The following is a 7,894-nucleotide window of genomic DNA, read 5'->3' on the forward strand; positions in this document are numbered from 1 at the left end:
ATTATCAGCCTACTGTCCTCACGTCTGCACAATACAGCACTCACCAATTATCAGCCTCCTGTCCTCCCCTCTGTACAATACAGCACTCACCAATTATCAGCCTACTGTCCTCCCCTCTGTACAATACAGCACTCACCAATTATCAGCTTACTGTCCTCCCCTCTGTACAATACAGCACTCACCAATTATCAGCTTACTGTCCTCCCCTCTGTACAATACAGCACTCACCAATTATCAGCCTACTGTCCTCCCCTCTGTACAATACAACACTCACCGATTATCAGCCTACTGTCCTCCCCTCTGCACAATACAGTACTCACCAATATATCAGCCTACTGTCCTCCCCTCTGTACAATACAGCACTCACCAATTATCAGCCTACTGTCCTCCCCTCTGCACAATACAGCACTCACCAATTATCAGCCTACTGTCCTCCCCTCTGTACAATACAACACTCACCAATTATCAGCCTACTGTCCTCACGTCTGCACAATACAACACTCACCAATTATCAGCCTACTGTCCTCCCCTCTGTATAATACAGCACTCACCAATTATCAGCCTACGGTTCTCTCCTCTCGTGCAATACAGCTCTCACCGATTATCAACGGCCTCCCCTATTTTGCATCAATAACTGAGAATGGACTCAACCAAGTAAACACAGTCCTACTGCGCACTGCCATACTGTGCTGAGATTGCTAACAGGGTGCGCAGTCACTGCCCACCACTCTAAGTGCTAGTATCACGTGAAGTTCAAAAAAGGAGGTTCATTTTTTAAATCACTATCTCTTGTGGAATCCCTAGCGACTCTCGCAGAACTCCAGTTCAGAAACCCTGATTTACCCTATCACCTAACTTTAAAAACTTTTAAAGATCACGTTACCAAATAACTTTTAAACTTCCAGTTAAAATATTACATTGGTTTCTAGAATCTCTATTCATAAGCCAATCCTTCAAATCCAGGCTTATTTTGAGAGAATGCACACTATACTCCCTCTTCACTAAGCTGGGGTACCAGGAACTTCCCAGTGTACTCCTGGTGTGGTCTAACCACACTGCTTCACAGCTGTGGCATAACACTGCATTTGAGATAGTAAGGCCAGGTTTATTGATCTTATTTCTGGATCTGCTCATTGTAAGCATCCAAGTACATACCCTCCCCAAATTGTTTAAAGCTCCCTGTTTAGAATAACACATGCAGAATGCTGGAGGAACTTAGCAGGTCAGGCAGCATCTATGGAAAGGAATAAAGAGTCAACATTTTGGGCCGAGACCCTGATGAAAGGTCTCAGACTGAAACATCAACTCTATTCTTTTCCATAGATGCTGCCTGACCTGCTAAGTTCCTGCAGAGTTTTGTGTGTATTACTCTGGAATTCCAGAATCTTGTCTTCCAATTTTAGATGGTACTTTGTTAAATTGTTTTATTCTACCTAAAGCTGGTTTCCTCATTTTTGCTTGTGTTGAAATCCATTTAACAACAGTTTTGTCTTTTCACTTGGTTGATACATCACTAATTTTAATTTAATATTTTCATCCACACTTCCCAATGTCACCTATATTTTTCATTAACAAACAAGGCAGCCTGCTCTAAATTGAACAGTTAATTGCATTTCTAGCATCAAGGCTCAGCAATGATTCTTCAAGGTAGTTATGTTTCAGAGAATTCATGATCACACTGATTTCACATATTTGCACAGACATGTGCCACACAGAAAGAGAAAAGGATGTTATTCAACATGCACATGGTGGTGACATTTATTAAAGCATGCTCCATGATAATACCACATGCTTCGGGGGCTGTGATGACTCTCACATTCTGCAACTTTCCAACATTCAAAATCTGTTCTAGGGAGATAGCACATTTGATGGATAGCTTTTGGGGATTCTGGTTATCATCCACAACCAGGGTTTTGGAGTCTTGAAGCAATGATTTAATTGTCTGACTCACTCAGGAGATGTTCTACAATATATCCCAGAGAAGGTATCCAAAATTCCGATGGTGTGTCGAATATCCTAGCCGAGCAAGTGATGACTTATCTTTAGCAGAGCAAGAACGTCTTCTCGCAGAAATGTGCTGCTTTACCGCCACCCTGTGGTCACTAGTAGATACTGCAATTACAATGGATAGAAAGTACAAATTTCTCCTGAGCAACGCAGTCAGCAGGTCAGGCAGATTCTATGGAAATGAAGAAACAACCGATGTTTCAGGCCAAGATCCTTTTTCATGAGTCCAGAAATGTCGACAATTCAGACTGAGACCCTTCTTCAGTCCTTGAGTCCCGAATCTTCAACTGTTTATTTATTTCCAAGGATGCTGCCTGACCTCCAGAATTTTGTGTGTGTTGCTCTGGATTTCCAGCAACTGAAGAATTTCTTGTGTTTAAAAACATTTTTCCCCACTAATTCCATTGCCATTCCTCCAACTTCAGGAAGGTTTGATTTGTTCTGAGCCCTAGTTTCCTACTCTGGCTATAAATAATAATGCAGAGGTGGTGGTAGGCACTTCTGCATTTAAAACTCCAAGAATGTAAAGCAGCTGAATTTTAAAACACAATGTATCCTAAACACTCTGCAGCTTTCGCTTTCTGATTAAGACTGACTTGAGTTGAATATTTGAATTATGTAGAATTACAGAGAATTTACTGCAAAAGAAGAGTACTTGGTACTGCATTCCATGTCAGCATTGTTATACATTGATCTGTGTGGATGGGATGCAAGATAATTTTTTCCACTATATCTTGAGACACATAAGAATAAGAAGCCCATTTACTGATTTACCACTCAGACATCTTCTCAGTTTTCTAACTGAACTGTATCAGGTCTTTCAGATTCATTTAACGGCTCCCACTTCACACAGTATGACAAAACAATCCTTTCTTCTCTCTTTCTTCCCCATCTTTGCATCTTAAGATTTGATATTTTAATTTCTGCTAACATTCCCTCTACAGAAGCTGCCCGGCCTTTGGAGAATTTCAAAGGTATACAATTTTTCTTTTAGATTTCTAGCATCTTCAATATTTTATTTTTGTAGCATATTCCTGCTTCCTTTTGTCTTCTCCCTTTGTCTTGCTTCGCCTTAGTTCTCCATGCATTTTGCTTGACTTCGTGACTTTATGGTAACAAGATCCATTTTCAGAAAGTCACAACATCGGGTCAACACCATGTCTCACTATCATAGTGTTAAGTAGACACCAGCTTGCAACAGTTGAACACAGAAATTAACAATTGCTGTCCAAGATGTTCAGCTTTTTCTGAGTAAAACTGCAGGGGAAGCAGTTAGTGCTGCTGTATCACAGTTCACCTTAGGAGCTCTTCGTGTGGAATTTCGATATTTCTATAATCCTCACTTCATTTTCCTGGGTGATCCGGTTTTCTCTGACATCCTGAAGGCATGTTAGTGCATTAATCGGCATTGGCAGATGAACTGCCAATGGCAAAAGGGAGAAGTACTCAGGAAGGTATAAGGAAACTCAAGCACTTGAAGAAACTACACAAACATCAGAAAGAGTGTTCACAACTACTCACTCATCCGCTGGGTGACCACTACAGAAGAGTATCAGTTCCCTTATTGACCTCATTAGAACTCTAAAACCTGAGTGGAAGTACATCTTCTTTGATGACGAGGAGCGGCCCAAAAACTGCCACCCTGCCTCATGCAGATGTATTCAGATAGACCTGTCATGGTGGCTCATTTTTTAATATACACTCAGTAGCCACTTTGTTCAGTACACCCGTACACTTTTTCATTAATGCAAATATCTTATAAGCCAATCATGTGGCAGCAACTCAATGCAGACATGGTCAAGAAATTCAGTAGTTGTTCTTACCATAGAATGCGGAAGTAATGTCATCTAAGTGACTTTGACTGCAAAATGATTGTTGGTGCCAGATGGGGTGGTTTGAGTATCTCAGAAAATGCTTATCTCCTGGGAGAGTACCTTGTTAATGAGAGAGATCCAGAGGAGAATGGCCCAATGGGTTCAAGGAAGGGACAATAACTTAAATAAGCACACCTTGCAACACTGGTGTAGAGAAGACCACAGACATCAACCTTAGAAGTGGATGGACTACAGCAGCAGACCACAAACATATAGACAGTAGCTACTTCACTAGGTACAGATTCACCTCACAAAGGGACCACCGAGTGTGTAAAAAATATGCATCATTTCATCCTCCAATTTTGCTCCTTGTACTTTTATGGCCTGACCAGCCTGATTTAATCAGTTTGATCATTACATTTTTCTTCCCATAAGCACGGGAAGCTTTCTGCTGCAGATCCATTATTTTTAATTTATCTTTTTCACTAATGTAAACTGATTTGATAACTGTAAAAATAGCTGTGAAATATTTGCTGGATTTCTTTGGACAGCACTAAAGCGCATCTTGTTCACTAATTCAAAGTGTATACTGGAATGGTCAGCTAGTTTAAATTAATAGAATTTGGCATTTATATTTGGAATGCTACTTATTGATGCCTGCATATTTATGTTTGTTCATATTATCCTAAACTTAACTTGAAGCAACGAAACAGTACATTATTCATGAAATAAATAGGATTTTCAAAACTTAAATTGACTTTTTTTTCATTATTCACCTAACACTTATAGCAGAAAAGTTAAACGCATTTTAAAACCAAGAAAGACATTTTCTTAAAATTGAAGTTCCCAAAAGGGCAAGGTATGACAGCTTAATTAGTTTTTCTCCCTTAAGACAGAAATATATAGAAATTTAAGTCACAGAAGGAGGCAGTTTGGCCTTCTGTGTTCGTGCCAGCCAAAAATAGAGCAAGTTAATCACACTTCAAAATTCTTTGTCTTAAAACCTCTAGGGTATGATTTTGTAAGTGCTTATTCAGTTACATTTTAAATATGGTGAGTGTTTTGGCCTCCAGTATTCTTTCAAACAACAAGTTCTAATTATAATGACCCAAGGATTAACCTCAGCCTAAACCAGAGCATTGATGGAAAATAGTCCTTGGGCCTCATCAGCAATGCTCAGAACTGGCTACATCTCCTAGGACAAACCACCAGCTGAGGCTTGTACCAGGATCTGGGACAACTGGAGTAGAACTCCAGGCAGAGAGCGTGCCAACTCTGACGGCATGTTAGACTCTGCCTGACTTCACAAGAATGTTTTTAAATTAGACCATTGCTTTCCACTTACCTGTCATCAATGCTGAAGAATTGTTTATTGTCTGTTATGTTCTTATTACCGCAGAACTGAGGACTGGCTTCTGCTTGTATACCTACAAAAGGGACCTGACAGATTTAGTAGAAGCTCAAAAGGTGCAGAGATTGGACAAAGTCAGCCCCCTTCCCTAACTAAACTGGTGGGATTTCTGCACCCATTATGCCCACAAAATCAAACTTAATTCTGCTCTGACATAGCTCTCAGTAGGATCATGAGTTCTGTGAGGTCATTGGCTGAACAAAAAATTCGAGCGAGGAGCAGTGTGGAGCATGGAGGCAATAATTTGTTTAATTATTTAATTTGTTCACAAAATACCTCTTGTGAAATCCAAAAGCTGTGGTTAAGAGATATACCAGACCAAATATCTGGTACCGTGGAGCAAACACCGTACCATCAAGTGTGTTAGAATAACTCCAAATAATCCACTGACTGCAACCCACAACCAATTTATCATAATTTCCAGGACAGCTAAGATACTTAAAATACTTGAGGCCCTCTGTTCATTGGGGTCAACCAAGGATGTTGTGTCCTAGTGATACGCAAGCCTGGTGATACGTGATACGCAAGCCTGGCTAGTACAATATGAAAAGCAAATTGTTGCTCTATTTCTCTACTCTCTCCATACCTACAAATGTGTGGCTAGGCACAGCTGAAACCTCATCTATAAATTTTCTGATGACACAGCTATTGTTGACAGAATTTCAGATGGTGGCGAGGAGGTGTACAGGAGCGAGATAGATCAGCTGGTTGAGTGGTGTAGCAACAAACCTGGCACTCAACATCAGTAAGGCAAAAATATTGATTGTGGAATTCAGGAAGGGTAAGTTGAAGGAAAAAAACACCAGTCTTCATTGAGGGATCAGAAGTGGAAAGGGTGAGCAGTTTCCACTTCCTGGGTGTCAATATCTCTGTGGATCTATCCTGAGCCCAACATATTGATGAAATTGCAAAGAAGGCACGGCAGCAGCTATACTTCATTAGGAGTTTGAGGAGAATTAGGATGTCACCAAAGACACTCATAGATTTCTACAGATGAACCGTGGACAGCATTCTAACTGGTGGTAGCACCGTGTGATATGGAGAAAGTTGTAAACTCAGGCAGCTGCATCATGGGCACTAGCCTCCCCAGCAAGCAGGATGCTTTCAAAAGGCAGCATCTGTGATTAAACACCTCCACCACCCAGGACATGCCCTCTTCTAATTACTACCATCCAGAAGGAGGTACAGGAGCTTAAAGACGCACACTCAATGTTTCAGGAACAGCTTCTTCCCCTCCATCATTGGATTACTGGATGGACAACGAATCATGAACACTTCCTCAGTATTTTTCCCTCTCTTTTTGTACTTTTTATTTAATTTTTACATAAAATAATGCAATATGCAGTTTTTATTACTATGTATTCCAATACTGTACACAGCTGCCACAACACAATTAATTTCACAACTTAAGCCAGTGATATTCAACCAGATTCTGCTTCTGCCCTTTCAACTGCAGCCTGAACAGTCCAGTTTGCTTTGGGCTCCAAATTACAGCACCTACAGTCTCTTGTGTCTCGACTGTACCTCTGGGCTTTGCAAGATTCATGACTGGTTATTGTCAGTCTTCAGTAAAGGAGAATGAAATAATTGCTACTCTGGATCCGATACAGCATTAGAATAAACAATAAAAATAAAATGATACAGTAAATATAAATGTAAAAGCAACCCAATAGAACACAACTATATACATAGAATGATTGTATGTACATAAAACTAGGTTTGGTGATGTGTATGTAGTGGGAGTGTGGTGTGGTGTGGTGCAGTCCGTTGATGGATGGAGGTATTGATCAGCCTGGTGGCTTTGGGAAGTAACTGTTTCTGAGTCCAGTGGTCCTGATATGTATGCTGTGTAGCCTCTTCCTAATGGAAGTGGGGTGTAAATAGTCCATCAGCAGGGTGGATAGGATCCATCATGATACTGCTGGCCTTTTTCTGCATCTCTCTGTATGATGACAGTTATGCTGGAGCAGGTGATGTTTTGGGTAATTTTAGGACCCTCCTGTCTGCCACAGTGCTGTTTCCGCTTTGAAACGAGTTACTTTAAGTACTTACAAGGTTTCTCATGAAATTCTGTGCTCAGCCGCTTTGTGAAACATTGACACAATATATAAAAGAGGAAGCTCTGCCTGACAGGCCTCTATTGCAGTATGACCTCTGTTAACACTGACTGTGCTAGTTACAGACTGATCTGAAGTCATCAAATCTTTTACGTTCTCTGGCAGACTCCCCCTTTGTTAAAAAAAATGGATCAATTACCAAGTCATTCATCCAAGTCGTCTAAAGAGCAATAAAATTACATGCAAGAACAATCTAAACTACAGCAATACCCTGAGATTGCCTACTTTACAGTATTTCTAAATATGATTAAAGAGAATGCTTTCTTATTAGGGAGCTGTATCTAGTGAAAAATAAATGATAACAATCACATTTGCAAAAGAATCCTCATTATCTTGGATTCTGCAATATAACAATTACAACAGATTAAAATAGATTTTTCTCACCATTTGAGAAGCAAGCATGCACTGCATTATTTAGTTCAAGGGAAGATCAGATCAGATAACCATTGCCTCCTGATGAATCATCTTCCTAGAAAATATTAGAGACACTGCAGTTCAAGAATTTAATTACAATCTATGTCCTTTTGGAACAATGGCTATATTCA

The sequence above is a fragment of the Hemitrygon akajei genome, chromosome 17 (genome assembly GCF_048418815.1).
Source record: "Hemitrygon akajei chromosome 17, sHemAka1.3, whole genome shotgun sequence".
Classification (NCBI taxonomy): Eukaryota; Metazoa; Chordata; class Chondrichthyes; order Myliobatiformes; family Dasyatidae; genus Hemitrygon; species Hemitrygon akajei.